This window comes from Mytilus galloprovincialis, chromosome 9, assembly GCF_965363235.1.
Source record: "Mytilus galloprovincialis chromosome 9, xbMytGall1.hap1.1, whole genome shotgun sequence".
Taxonomy (NCBI): Eukaryota; Metazoa; Mollusca; class Bivalvia; order Mytilida; family Mytilidae; genus Mytilus; species Mytilus galloprovincialis.
The window spans coordinates 56,724,483-56,740,147 of NC_134846.1; the positions used below are offsets into that span (position 1 = coordinate 56,724,483).

The window sequence follows — 15,665 nt, forward strand, 5'->3', positions numbered from 1 at the left end:
TGTCGGTGGCACGGTAGTATTTCCTGGCCCATAAGGGATAATGATAGCCTTTTTAGAATTTTCACCACTTTCTAACACTGCAAAATATTCTACATTCACAGTTAACTGAAGTACTTTCATTTTACTATTCACAAATGAATTTGAATATGTATCATGACCGTTTGCTTTTTTTGCTATTTTTAAAAACCTAAGGCCACTTGTACTTTTAGGTCTTTTATGGTGCAGTGAATACAAAATTAAAAAAAATTCTCAAAAATTCATTTTCATCTGTATGTAAAATTATTTCATATTTTTCTACACCTGATTCATCCCTCAGTTTGGGAAAGTATGTTCAGTTGATACTGTATTTTTTGTCCAATCACACTGTTTAGATACATTAACCTAAGTAGGGTACACAAAAGAGCAACCTAAATTCTGGAATGCAAATACTACCGTGCCACCTTAACCAAGACATAACAAACTTGAAACCAGTCATGACACCTATGATGCATAGACTTCTTACTTTGGAACATATTACAATAAAGAATACTAGTCTGCACTTATTTCTTACAAAAAAAAATGAAACATTACATCCCTACCCCATCTGGCAGATTTTCACTTTTTTTTCATCTTACCATGTTGACTTAAGGAGTGAACAAAACCCAAATATATGATGTTTCAAATCAACACAGAAGTCAAACATGGTGATTCAGGAGGAATTATTGGATTGCCAACTCTATTTATGGTTAATCTGACTGAAAGAAACAGTTTAAGCACCAAATCATGAAAAATGAGATTAAAGTCCATTCCACATTTTACAGCATGCCTTATACTACTTTAAACATTTCCAGATTATGAGGGCTATACAACAAGAGTCTTTAGATTGCACTTAACTATTATTCCAAAATCTTTTTCACAATACATGTACTAGAATACAACTCTAAGTTGACTGTTTGTCTATTTCTCATGTATGCATTAAGTTAAATTATGTCCCCTTAAGCCCCAGTCCCACTAGACCACGATCGCACCACGCTCACCGCGATCTAAAATAAATTTAGATCGTGGTGAGGTCGCGGTATGAGCGGCATGAAAATGTAAATTTTCGTTGCTTTCACGATGCTACTACGTCCTCTCTACGCTTCTACAAAGATCCCGCTACGATTATACCACGTTCTCATCGCGCTTATTCTGCGACCTCACTACGCTTATCAAGATCTTTCTACGATCTTCACGTTCTCGCTACGACCATACCACGAGTTATCCGATTGCAACACGATCTTACTGCGATTATTACACGTTCTTACCACGATTATACTACGTTCATACTCATAGCGCGATCTTACTACGTTCTCAGCAATAACGTCAACATCGTGTTCCATATCAATACAGTTCAATTCCTTCTATTTCTGATTAAATCGTAGATTCCCGGAAACAATACAGTCATGCCACCAAAATCTACCAGAACACGTGGGCATAGTGGTAGGAGTTGATGTAGAGGCAGAGGGAGCAAAGTAACGAATCCTGATCAAGCAGAGATGTCGGACCGACCAATCCAACCTAAATTACAACCTATTGCTGGTCCATGAAGCTCAATGACGATATTTTAGTGAACGATAACAGAGATGACATAGATGTATCAATATATATAGGAAGATGTGGTATGAGTGCCAATGAGACAACTCTCCATCCAAGTAACAGTTTATAAAAGTAAACCATTATAGGCCAAGGTACGGCCTTCAACGCGGAGCCTTGTCTCACATCAATCAGCACGTTATATATCTAGTGTTAAACCATTTAAACGGGAAACCCAACGGTCTAATCTATATAAAAACGAGAAACATGGTTGAGCCGTTAGAGCAAATGGATAATTAAATTCAAACAAACAAAATCTAGGGAGCTTTTTTATATATTTTATGTGAAAATGACAATGAGAATGATGGTCGTAGTGTGAACGTAGTCAGGTCGTAAGAAGAGCGTGATGAGGACGGCAAGGGCGTACTAGAATCGTACTATGGTCTTGAACAGCGTGGTATAGTCGTAGAGGAAGCGTAGTTGGGTCGCAGTGAGAACGTGATGGTCGTAGTGAGGTCGTGATAACGTCGCTGTGCGATCGTAGCGCAGTCTCTCCGAATAGAATCACGCTTTCGCTACGCTCTCGCTACGATTGTACAGCGACCTTTGCGATCTTACTACGATCTTAGTGCGCTCTCACTACGCTTCTACTACGACCTGATTTCGCCACGACCGCACCACGATTGTTTTGAACATGTTCAAAGTTGGCCACGCTCTTCACGATCTTGAAGACCTCACCACGACCGTGATACGACCTTACTGCGATCTACACGATCGCACTACGATCATCAAAATTTGCATTTTTTTCACAGATCGTAGTGCGATCGTGGCCTAGTGGGACTAGGGTATTACATAATCAATTTGCCTTTATTGTGTTTTACACTGTCAGAAAATCTTAACAATTAATGGTATTAACATGGAAAATGAATAAACCCTTTAATCTTGCTGATATAACATCATAAAAACATTCTTTGTCAAAAATAATGTCTAGTCAATGTAGAGAAACCCCTATTTCTATCTCTATTTCAGACCAATATGAGAGCTAAATGAATAAGTAAGGACCCCTTAACCACTTACTGGTTGAAGTTCCCCAAAAGCTGCTACTGGTGTCATGTTACATCAGAACTACAAATTAAACCTGAAGAAAACTAGTATAGCTGTACTTGTGTTGAAAAAAATAAGAAATTATGCAATTTATTTATTTCTGTGAAAATAGTAGGATGTACATGCAACCGAAGAATGTCGCGTCTCAACTTTCAGTGGTTGCACATTTGTCAGACTCTGCGAAAAGTTAAAGCGAGCATTTATGATTAAAAATGTATTGCAAGTTACATAAAAATAATGAAGTTCTACATTCTAGGTAAATTTTTACATTATTACCCACAGATCAGGCAAAATTTGCTGAATCAGCAATTTTTACTCTCAGGGGTGGAATTTAAGGCTTGTTTTATCATAGTTGCCCTTAATCAACTTTTCGTTGATAAACTTACAAATTGCATAGGTAAAATAAATTCCTTTATTGATTTAGTGTAAAAATATATATCCCCCTTAAGGTGGCACGGTAGTATTTCCTGGCCCATAAGGGATAATGATAGCCTTTTTAGAATTTTCACCACTTTCTAACACTGCAAAAAATTCTACATTCACAGTTAACTGAAGTACTTTCATTTTACTATTCACAAATGAATTTGAATATGTATCATGACCGTTTGCTTTTTTTGCTATTTTTCAAAACCAAAGGCCACTAGTACTTTTAGGTCTTTTATGGTGCAGTGAATACAAAATTAAAAAAAATTCTCAAAAATTCATTTTCATCTGTATGTAAAACTATTTCATATTTTTTTACACCTGATTCATCCCTCAGTTTGGGAAAGTATGTTCAGTTGATATTGTATTTTTTGTCCAATCACACTGTTTAGATACATTAACCTAAGTAGGGTACACAAAAGAGCAACCTAAATTCTGGAATGCAAATACTACCGTGCCACCTTAAATGGCTAGTTCTCAGCAGGACATGTTGAACAATATGAGCGCAATGATGGACTCAGATTGAATCGTTTACAATCCAACATTCAACAGTTTAAGTTTGATATCATCCTCTCCAAAGTAGACGCGGCAAAAGACAAGATATCGGAAGGTATAGACTTAGTTCAAGAGCGTCAAAAGCTTATTAAGTTAGCGGATTCTTCCGAGTTAGGATGGCGTGTAGTGCAGGAATACATTACAAATCCTATAGCAGTCGATTCTGAGGACTAGAAACGTATAAATAGAGCCCAATCTAGAGCTGAAAGAAAATCTAAAGCGGAAAAGGCAAAAAAGCGTAAAGACCAGTTCCATATAACAGACAGGAGCTCTGAAGACAAGAACTCAAACTACAAGCCTGGTAGATGTTTCACTTGTGGAAACAGAGGCCATTGGAGTGATAATTATCAACAAAACAAGAAGTCAAAGCTAAGTATATTCAATTCATAACCTTTAAAGGTGAAATGCAAAGGTTTTTAAAAACTTTTTTTGTTTCATATTTTAATAAATTGGTTAAAATAAATACTAAAAAAAATATTGGTAGTCGTTTGTGTGTCCTCGTTATATCTATAAAACAGGCAACTTCATGGTTCATCGGGGAAAGTGCAACATGATTATCTCCCTTTGTTCCGGAATGCTGGTGACGTCATATGTGTCCTCTCATTATGTAAACAAACAAGCATGGCCGCGATTATGCGAACGACAATACAACGATACAACTATGGACTATCGATTCACAGACGATGAACGTGAACAGATAGACATTCCCAAGGTTAAACTAACTATGTCATGTATGAATCAATCACTATGAACCTGTAAGTCAGAGGATTGCCGCCACAGACACTTGTTCCTCTGAACAAGTGCCTGTGATTGCCGGTGCCGAATCGGTAACTGGATAAAGAAGCCAACATTTTCTACATCCGATGGTGAAGATGGAAACGAAATAGATCTTTAACAGCCTGCCGGCTTGAAAATATCTCATGATGCGTAAATTAGATAGTAAAATAATGTATTTAGGCATACTTTTTGTGATTCCGAGATTACTCTGACATCCAACGGCTGTTTTGTCAGACACGCTTGGGCCCTCGGCACGACCCCAGTTTGTCTGGCAAAACAGCCGTTGGACGTCAGAGTCATCTCGAACAAAATTTTTGTAATCACATAATAATGATATAAGTAGGTTGATATACACAGTTCATGTACATTGCGACCTTTAGCTGTTGAGGGAGGGGTTGAGAGGGAACATGAGAAATTGAGGGGGAGTAGGGAGATGGAATTGGATGGGTTAGGGAAGAGGAAAATTATCAAAGACTCCTGCCCACCCCTCTTTAGTTAAAGTTTAGATAAAAAGGAAAAAATGGGGGGGGGGGGGGGGGGTGTTTGATTTGATTGAAAAAGAAGGCCTGAAATGGAAATGTCTTCAAATGATACTATCAATTCTTCCCTCTCTGTATGATATACATCACATTACATGTACAATGTATGCATTACAATATAGTGGGTAATATAAACAAAAGCAATTGTGTGTGGTAATGTACAGTGAATCTACATGTGTGCACTATACATGTTTATTATATAAGTACATGTAGACAATTTTTGTCATGAATTATTGAACACCTCTGAATAAATTATATTTATAGTCACTAGTCAGTCCTAATTTTGAACAAATTTGCAAATTTACAGTACTTCTAATACATGAGTTGGTGAAATATCTTCATACATGTACATTTGTGTATGTCTCTGGTGTGATGTACTTGTATATATATCAAAATATGGGGAGGGTGGGTGCATGTTTGATCATGTTGATTGAACTTGATTTGTTTAAATAAATTTTAACTGTTTAAGTTGTACATGTGAATGGAATAAATTAAGAAAATATATTTCTCTCCTTTTTTAAATTCAATACATGATGATTGATCAACATATGGCAAACTTGCTACAGTAAGAGACTGTTGCATTTATGCTTATTAATTTGCTTGAACAGAGCGATTCTCTCTATAAACTCCATCTCATAAATATCAAAGTATTTAGAAAACTTGTTAAGGAAAGTCATGGCTTTGTTTGTAATCAATTGCACTTTGTAATAGTATTACATTTGTAATACAAATGACACATATACATTGTACATGATAAACATGAAAAAGCCCAAGTTAATTGGGTTTAGCTCTTGCAGAGTTGATATACTTATATCCCTTTTGATTGATTGATTTTGTCCAACCCAAACCAGACTTTCTTGTGCATGTTGTATTATGAATACATGGGTGAATACCTTCAAGAAAATAATCCATTTGATCCAAATCATATGATTCATGAGTAAGTATACTGTCACATTGCTTAATTATGCCAGTATCAAGTAACCCCTCATTATACACTAACTTGTACTACTTAATGACTATATTCTTTTATTTTGCCAACACAAACCTGTCAGTTACCCTGTATGGAATCTAGTTTTCTGGAAAGTTCACATTTCTTGGTCTCCTAATGACAAACTGTTGTATAGTTAATATTTAAAGACAAGAAGTTAATTAATTTTCTGTGATTAGGTTTTTAACATACAAATTAAATTACAAACAATGAATATCGCTTGCATTTATTTGTGACTGGCACAGAGACTGATGCATACAAAGCAATTCATGTTCAGTTTTCATAGATTTTTATACCAGCAGCTATTTCAGAAGCACCAGTAAATGAAAATTTTGTATATAATTTCTGTGCCATTTGGCCTCTTGTGTATTGTTGTCTCATTGACACCCATTCCACTACTTCCCTACTAGAGCTATAATAAGATTACAGTTGATAATAAAAGTAAGATTTTGAACTTGATTTTTAAATCCTTATCAAGTTTCAAAAGAGTAGATAAACAACCATATGATTTTTACTACTAAATATGTATGAATAAGAAGATGTGGGATATACATATATTGAACAGCAACCAAACAAAAATAACTAAGACACTTTGTAAAATTTCATTTTTAAAATAAGTTCTCACTGAATACTTTTTTGTTTTCAGAAATAACAGATATTTTTCACAAAGAAGATTTACCATGTACTAGGAGAACCATAAGAGTTGTGTTGCCATCAGGTGTTGTTTGCAAAATAAGGAAAGAATTCCCAGCTGAACAATTAACAAACTTTAAATAGCCCTAATGACCACACAAAGAGTCAAATTATATTAACTGTATTGATAATAAAATTTTATCACATCCATTCATTGTTTAATTTATTTATAAGTGGTCTCCTTTTCTTGTCTGTTTGCTTGATCTGCTAGCAGAGGTGGCTCAGCCAGTCTTTTATCAACTGCTGCTACAAATGTATATCTAAGCCACTTTTGTATGAAGGATACTTCCATAAGTTTATGCACATTACCTTTAAAAATAAATAAAAAGAGAATTAGTCTTGTTCAATTGAAAAAAACAATTTGATTTGCATTGGAACAACATACATGTAGCTTGAATCTTTCAGCATGGTTAATAATTATGGACAACTTTCATTGGATGACAGACTCCTAATGGATTTTTATAAATGATAACACCATAATTAATATGTACTTTCTGCATCATTTAGTCTCTAGTAGAGAGATGTCTCATTGGAAATCATATCTCATCTTCTTATTTCTATATGTGATAATTAATCAGTTTCAAATTAATGTGACTGACTAGAAAACATAATGCCCATCCACTACTGTCATAGCGCTATATATACATGTGAACAAAAACAAGAGAAGCAGAAATGAATATAAAAAAAGAAGATCTGGTATGATTTCCAATTAGACAACTCTCCAGAAAAGACAAAATATCATAGAAATTAACAACTATAGGTCATCGTACAGCCTTCAACAATGAGCAAAGCCCATACCGCATATTAAGCTATAGAAGGTCCTATTGACAAATGTAAAACAGTTCAAAAGAGAAAACTGATAGCTAATTTATGTACAAAACATGAACGAAAAACAAATATGTAACAAATTAACAAACAACACTCCACTGAATTTCAGGCTCCTGACATAGAGAGGACGTAGCCGGGTACTTGTATATCCCAACCACAAAAAGACTAATTACTGATCTGAATGTACTGGCAAATAATGACAACTAATAAAAAAGTCTTTCATATCTCCGAATCCAATTATCTTTTCTTTTTCTTTCTTAATTCTTTTTATGAAGAGAGGGGGGCATTGTTTAATGATTGCCATCCAGAGTTGGCTTAGGCTCATTTTTAAAATCTGTAAATTGACTTGAGAGTTGTATACAATATAAAAAAAAATGTGATGACATAAACAAACGACAACCACTGAATTTCAGGCTCCTGACTTGGGACAGGCACATACATAAATAATGTGGCGGGATTAAACATGTTAGCTTCAATATTATAATATTTTTTTGGGTTATTAGTGCCTTATTAAAGACTCTCCATTAAAAATCCCATAACCTGGGACAGTGGTATAACATGTACACTGTAGGTGAAGTACATAGTATATCATTTTAATCGAGCCTTCGACTTTTGTTGAAAAATCGAGACATAGCGATTCTAAATTCTGTCGGCGACATTGTCGTCGTCCACAAATATTCACTGTGTGCTTAAAGTTTTTAAAACATGTAAAATATTAATAACTTTCTTAAATTGGCCTGGATTTCTACCAAACTTGGACAGAAGCATCAAGATACAGCAGCTCATGATCATAAGATAGTACATAGAATATAGAAGTAAATTTTGTTTAATAAAAATACATTTTTTCCGTATTTTACTTATAAATAGACTAAGTGTTTCTGCCAGTTAATATTACAACCACGTTACGCACAGTGTTCGGTTTAGTAATGGTAACGTTAGTTGACGTCGTTTTTCAATTATTTCATCCTACTTCTGTACCAAACGTCAAAGCTTTGTAGCTTTTTATAAAACGGCTTGCATTTTGAGGTTTAACTATTTATTTAAAAAAAAAAACCATGTTAACATGACTGATTACTAGTATATATTTTTGACATCATATTCTTAACAAAATGAAAGTGTATATTTCAAATATTTGTCACTGCCCAAGCATGTCAATTGTTGCTCTATGATTTTCAGAATTCCGTAATCACAAATATCTAGGACTAGGCATTTATATCGATTGGAAACAGCCATGCAGTACCAAAGCTTTTTGTGCTTCAAGAGTATAAATGTTATTAACCCACCTTAAACTAGTTTTCTAACTACAGTTCGCGAATATAAATTCAGAATCTTTTTATTCGTATTATCAACATCTTATATATGTGTCTTTCAAGAAGATTTTAATGGAAAATAATCCTTGTTCAGGTCAATCGCAGCAACAGCTACTATTTATCATCTGTTTGCTTTATCTATAATTCTAGTTTCATCCTTCAAAATGAAAACGGCAGTTTAGAATTGTTGATTTTATTTAAAATTAAAATGTCATCTACAGTCCTTGAAATATTTCAAATGCGTCTGTTTGTCGGATGCGTGGAAATTACTTTTAGTGTATACAACATATATACAATCGTACTAGCAGACGCATCTATGTTACTAGAATCCAAAAAACGAAAGCTTCGGCATGTTTTAGCTTGTGCTACATATATATTCATCCAAAAATTTAAAGTAATATTTTGATAAATTTACATGTAAATTAACACATGAAAATCGCTGGATCATATCAAGAAAAACATGATTGAATCATGCTTTTAGAGCTGTCTATGCGGTATGGGCTTTGCTCATTGTTGAAGGCCGTACGGTGACCTACAGCTGTTAATTTCTATGTCACTTGGTTTAAAATGCAATTCTTTTGCATTAAAAATACCTAATCTTTTGTATGATACTTATTTATCCGACGCTTTTACGATCAGCAAATGGCTTAACAATTTTGATGGAAGTCAAATTTTCTTGTTGATTTAAATAATTATTCAAACAAAATATCTCCCAAAATAATATCATCACACATAACGTGTCAAATGCTAAAGACACAACATGCTACACTTTCAGTAAATGGGAAATACAATTATATATTATAACGTTACATTCACGTTCCATGCAAAATTCGTTCAATTTGGACGTGGTAACATTTACGGGAGACACGGACAACTTGATGGAAATTGATGAAAAATTTGGCGTGTCCTTAGCCTTGAAGGCTTAACCAAATCTTTAAAAAAAATCTCATTTCAGTAATAACATTTGTTTGCATAGTTTATCTGTCTGTCACAAATCTAAAATACCCTAAATTATCATCGTACTCAAAAATCTTGGCTCTATGGTAACATTTACGGGAAACACGGAAAATACTCAAAACAAATAAAATGGTAGAAGCTATGTTAGAAATAAAAATAGTTTTGTAAAATTCAATAAAATCACATTTTTATTTAGAGGTGGCGAACCTTTCCTATTTTTTATATAGAGAATAATACATGGCAAAATCCGTGTCATATGTCGTATCATCCCGAGACACCAATATCAGCCCAAGTCTGCAGTTCAAGTTTTTAAATATTTATTAGATTCATTAACTATCCTGGGTTTTTACCAAACTTGGACAGAAGCTGCCTGCTCACAATAAAAAGATAGAATCAAGTGGATTTTTTAATTATTTTTTTCCCCTCATTTTTGTTGATCCTGCAATTACCAGCAAAAGTAGGCGAGACACTGTGTTCCGCCGAACCCTTACATATTTTATACAATACTATATATATACATAAATGAGACAACAACCTATAAACAATTTTTTTTTTAATACTATATATACATAAATCAGACAGCAACCTATCAGCAAATTATTTTTTGAAGGTTTTATGTTTTCCTGGTATATATAAGCTCCCCGCCACCTTTTATAGAAAAAGATCAGTGATTGACTTTCAAACCTACCACTATTTTGTTATCAGTCTTAGAAAACATTTCAAATGTATTTGGTCTGTCGTACATGTAACTACAAGTGACACACTTTTGTTCATTTATTTTATGCAGGTCTACTACATGTATGACTTCTAAACATTTTACAGCCTCGAAGTTAAAATATAGTTTAAACCAGTCTATGTAGATCGAGCTCCAATAAAAAAAATCCTAACCAAATTATAAACACAAATGATGTCTACCCTGCCTTAATTTAAGAACCAAATATGCCTTACGAATAATGAAATATAACTTTTTAATTTTATATACCTCTATTAAATCTCCGTCATTTTCCTATGGCTATGTTCTAGATGCATACTTGGGCTGGCTCCCTGCAGGAATGGCAGAAGTCTGTTCCTGCCCTCTTGTCATAATTAAATAAAGTCATAACATTTGCTTTCAGTCTTATTCTGATTTGGTGTGAATGTCATGAACGAGGCAATCCTTGCATCAATAACAAATTGATAAAAATCAAAGTGTTTGGGGTCATAATCTGGAATGCTCCGTTGGCGTTGAACGAAATTTAGTTTTGCAAGCTTCTTCACCTTTCGTGTCCAAATCTTTCGTCTTTGTTGGTCTTTCGGAAATGTAAACAAACATAATCCCTGACCTGATCCAGTATTACAGTTGTATGCAACACAAAACACCATAGCCGGTTAACGTTGTTTACAATTTTACGTTCTAACACATGTATTCGATACCAATGTAACAAAGGACTCATATGACGTCACAGCGAGAAGGAAATAAAGGGAGATAAACAAGGTTGGTATTTCCCGTATTTTTCGACACCAATATTTACCTGTTATTTTTAGTACCAACGAGGTTTGGAATTATTGTATAAATATAAATTTCAACATTTTAAACATAAATTCTTGCGATTTACACCTTTTCCTCAATTTTTTTTTCTACCTTTGCATTTCACCTTTAAATAACGATTTGTTATCATCTGAATCAAAGATAAATAATGTTAGTTTTGAACATAAATTTACTATTTCATCTTCTGTCTCAATAACGAGAAAATACGATTTACAAAACAAGAATGTAACGACTGAACAGTTGTCATCTGATACTGTTTTATACTTACCTGGCACACCTGTAGGTGGATTAATGATCAGGTTAGATAAATGGAAATTGATAACTGATAATCAATACATTTTCGACATAATCGAGAACGGTTACAAAATACCGTTTAAAACAGAACCTGATCGTATACATATTAAAAATAACAACAAATATTTTGTTTCATCAGAAATTTTAAACCTTTTGAAAAAAGGTTGTATTAAAGAAGTAAGCACTATACCGTTAGTCGTTAACCCACTTACGGTAGCTTTCAACAAATCGAGTAAACACAGACTCGTCCTTGACTGTCGTCACATAAACCCACACTTATTTAAATACAGGTTTAAATACGAAGATTGTAAAGTCGCTAGAGAATTGTTCAATGAAAATGATTTCATATTTAGTTATGATTTAAAATCGGCATATCATCATCTTGAGATATTTAAAGAACATCAACAGTATTTAGGGTTTTCATGGCTTTTTGATAATACAGTAAAATATTTTGTGTTTGCTGTTTTACCCTTCGGAATTTCAACCGCAGGCTATAGACGTTACGCACAGTATTGGTGAACCCTACTAGTTCCGCGTTTTTTCTTCCTAATTTGAGCATGTCTTTTAGAATGAATGAAAACTGGTATGATATGTAGTGTCTACTATAGTTTTATAGTAATATCTTTGAAATAATAAAATTATAACATAAAATTAAATCAAATAACCCTAAAAGGAAAAAACGTCAAAAAATATGAGCATAACTTGTAACATGGAAATCGAGTTTTTTTAGTAATTTGAATCAGAAAATCTTATTTTTGCACGCAAATTAGCGGGAAATGCTTTTAGCACAATTCGCTATGACGTCATCCGACGTTTTGGTCATTTTTTCAAATATGTGAGTTAGAAGATGCATTGAAATGTTCAAAAGATGATGTATCAAGACATATGAAATAGGGAAAAAAATTACAATGGGTTCTACGGAAAGAAATTTTATAGAATGCAATAATATATAAACGAAAAAAAAAACATATATTCTTAATGTGCTTTTAATGATCTTTAATACCGTTAACAAATAGTACAAAAATATGGTTTGGAAGTGGAATTTTCTAATCGAACTTTTTGCTTGTCTAGTCCATTTTGTTACCGTGTGCTAAATGCACAAATTATGTACGTTTTCGTACAGATGTTGTACATTCGAACGTAAATATAAATCAATTGTGTATCTTATTCTTTAATTTATGTATTGTTTTCGTAATGTGTTTTTAAAAGTCTTTCTCATATAAAAGGAATTTTGAATAAATAATGAAAGACAAAAAAATAATAAGAAAATCGAAATGTCTAGTCTGATTTGTTACCGTGCAATCTTGTAATGGTTTTCCGTGATTTTCAACGTAACGTTTATTTTGTTATTTTAATTTTTTATGCATATTAAACTACGTTCTTGTAGGCCAAAACAAATTTAACCACCACTGAAAGAATAAGATTAAATAAAGAAAGAAAGGAAAAAAGAAGAAGGGAACAAAAAGCGGGATGCTACATAAAAAACCGTTACAAAAAATAAATTATTAAAGACTAAACGACTAAGTGAAACAAAGAGCGCAATTAAACAAAGACTTTATAATGAAAGAAGAAAACAGCAAAACCTGCAAAAAGATAACAAGAAGGAGAACAGAAGGAATTACATGAATAATTACAGAAAAAGAATACGTGCTGATTTAACAAGTACACCAAAGAGTGACGAGGGAATCCCATTTTCTAACAGAGTGGATAAAGCGAAATAAAAAAATTGAAAATAAAATAGAATGACATAAAACAAATTGTTAACAATTAAACAATTAAATATTCAAAATCTTAAGACTCATTCTTTTACCCGTGTACTGTGGGACTTAGACATCTATTACCGCATTTATTTGAATTGGGATTTATGAAATAAAAATAACTACATGTACCAAATAAATGGATGAAATCTATCTTAAACCAAACCCGAACAATAAAGGGGATCTGACAGTATGCCATTTCTTGAAATAAAAAAAAACAATAAAAATAAAGTAACTTTAAATAGTTTTTTGTATAAAAAATAAGTATATCGAAACTAGAAGCATTAACTAGTCCAAATACACATGAATGTGGATTAAGACAAGGGAAGAAATAGCTCCCCTTTTCATGGGAAGAGTTTTGTTATCAATAGACACAAGGATTCGATTTTGCAGGTTATATATAAGGATAATCCTGATCACATACAAACCGAGCATTCCTTTTTTGTAACATATTTAAGCGGAAGTCAAACTTACGACAGCGGTACAGGCTACATTAATTTAAATCAGAACCCCCCCCCCCCCCCCCCCCAATGCATTCTATGATTATAAATACAAAAAAGCTTCGTAAATGTCTCGTAAAAATCATCATGGGTTTATTCAAATGAAATGACCTGTCTTCTTTTTTTTCTCAGGTCAATCAAAAAATTGAAACAAGCACTTCCAATAACTCCAAATAAACGAGCGGCTGTACTTTCTGCATACGTTGACTGTAATCGAATTTTAAAATCACCAGGAGTTAAAAAAAATTCCATGATTCGTTTGAAGAAAGCGTAGAAAAAATGGCGATTCGTAATATACAAGATGTAATTACGTCGGTAAAACACAAGAGAAATGGAGAAGCTAAAGCTGCATTAAATATTCTAACTTCGTCTGTTAGCGGTGAAAATATATCCGATAGAAAGAGAGCAACGAGAAGTTTGGCAAATATATTAGGCGTAAATAGTAGAACTTTAGAGAAAGGGAAAAAAATAGAACCAAAGTCTTGCATTCAGAACACTCGTCATTTCTTTTCACGACTCGGAAAACCAGATCCGATGCCCTGACAGAACGAACCAAAAAAATTGTTCATGATTTCTGGCTTCAATCAAATGTCAGCAGACCAACAAATAACAAAAATGACATCAAACGAGTAAGAATTAGCCCAATGTATATTCCTCTCATTCGTGTTATATTTTAGAAAAAAAAATAGACCGAAGTATTTCTTCAGTTCAAGAATGAATATCCTTATGAAAAGATGGGACATAGGGCGTTTGAAAAATGCAAGCCGTATTTTGTAAGAACAGCACAGTTTAAGGACAAAGTTACATGCTGTTGTCGACAGCATGTTGAGATGAGGTCGCTTTTTAAATCATGTATGCAATTTCGTAAAAGATGATTGTCCAGGGAAGGAAGCAGTGAGGTAAAATTGTATTAATCTTTGAGTGAGCTTGTAGATGATACTTTATGTACTGGTTCATCAAATACACATCAACATAAGATATCGTGCTTAGATAGGCTGTGCTCTGAATGTGGCGTCTGTAAATTTTCAATGTTGCCAGGAAAATTAGATGAAAGTGATGTCCAAATTTCTTGGGAACGATGCGAATACAAAAATGTTAAAGTTAAAGGTGATAAAATGATAAGGAAATTGGTTCTTGTGAGAAAAAGTTCTTCCCCTGCAAAAATGTTTCAATACTTAAAAAAACTTTTAGAGACATTTCCTGCACATCAATTCCGTGCATACTGGCAATCTAAGCAAATGAAATCATCGGTTGAAAATCTTTCGAAATGTCATTGTGTGACAGTTCACGATTTTTCTGAGAATTATACGTGTTCTGAACAGAATGAAATTCAATCCTCTTATTTTCAGAAATTAGAGGTTTCACTACATGTTACAATATTACATAGACATTCAGTTCTCGAATATGACGGAAAAGATAGCACCGCGGAAGAACCAAATATTGTCACTGAACATTTTTTGTGATAAACCCAGACCAAAAACATGATCATCATTATACACATTGTGTGCAAAACTTGGTCTCGGAATATTTGAAATCTATTAACTGTGAAATATCGGTAATGCATGAGTTTACTGACGGGTGTAGCTCACAATATAAAAGTCGACAGTGTATGGGAGATGTAAGTTATTCCTGCTCCGATTTTGGATATGCAAAAATTCTTCGAAACTATTTCGAAACATCTCATGCGCGTGGTCCACAAGATGCAGCAGGCAGGTTTATAAAGAAACAAGCTGATCTAACAGTTATTCGTGGTACACATGTGGTACAAAGTTCAAGCGACCTATTTGATTACGCGCAGAGTAATTTGTCCACCACGGCAGACTCTTCTAAATGTTCTCGACGAATTTTTCGATATGTAGAC

General features: G+C 33.6%; 2 long non-coding RNA genes across 2 annotated transcripts; one reads left to right on the forward strand and one right to left on the reverse strand.

Annotated features, from left to right (window-relative positions):
- The first annotated feature begins 5,533 nt into the window (after window positions 1-5,533).
- On the forward strand, window positions 5,534-6,780 carry LOC143046990 (uncharacterized). Its single transcript, XR_012969348.1, has 2 exons — window positions 5,534-5,886; window positions 6,584-6,780. It is a non-coding gene; the product is annotated as an uncharacterized LOC143046990 (long non-coding RNA).
- LOC143046989 (uncharacterized) lies at window positions 6,739-10,975 on the reverse strand. Its single transcript, XR_012969347.1, has 2 exons — window positions 10,708-10,975; window positions 6,739-6,939 (listed from the first exon to the last, which is right to left on the reverse strand). It is a non-coding gene; the product is annotated as an uncharacterized LOC143046989 (long non-coding RNA).
- Between the last annotated feature and the right edge of the window lie 4,690 nt (window positions 10,976-15,665).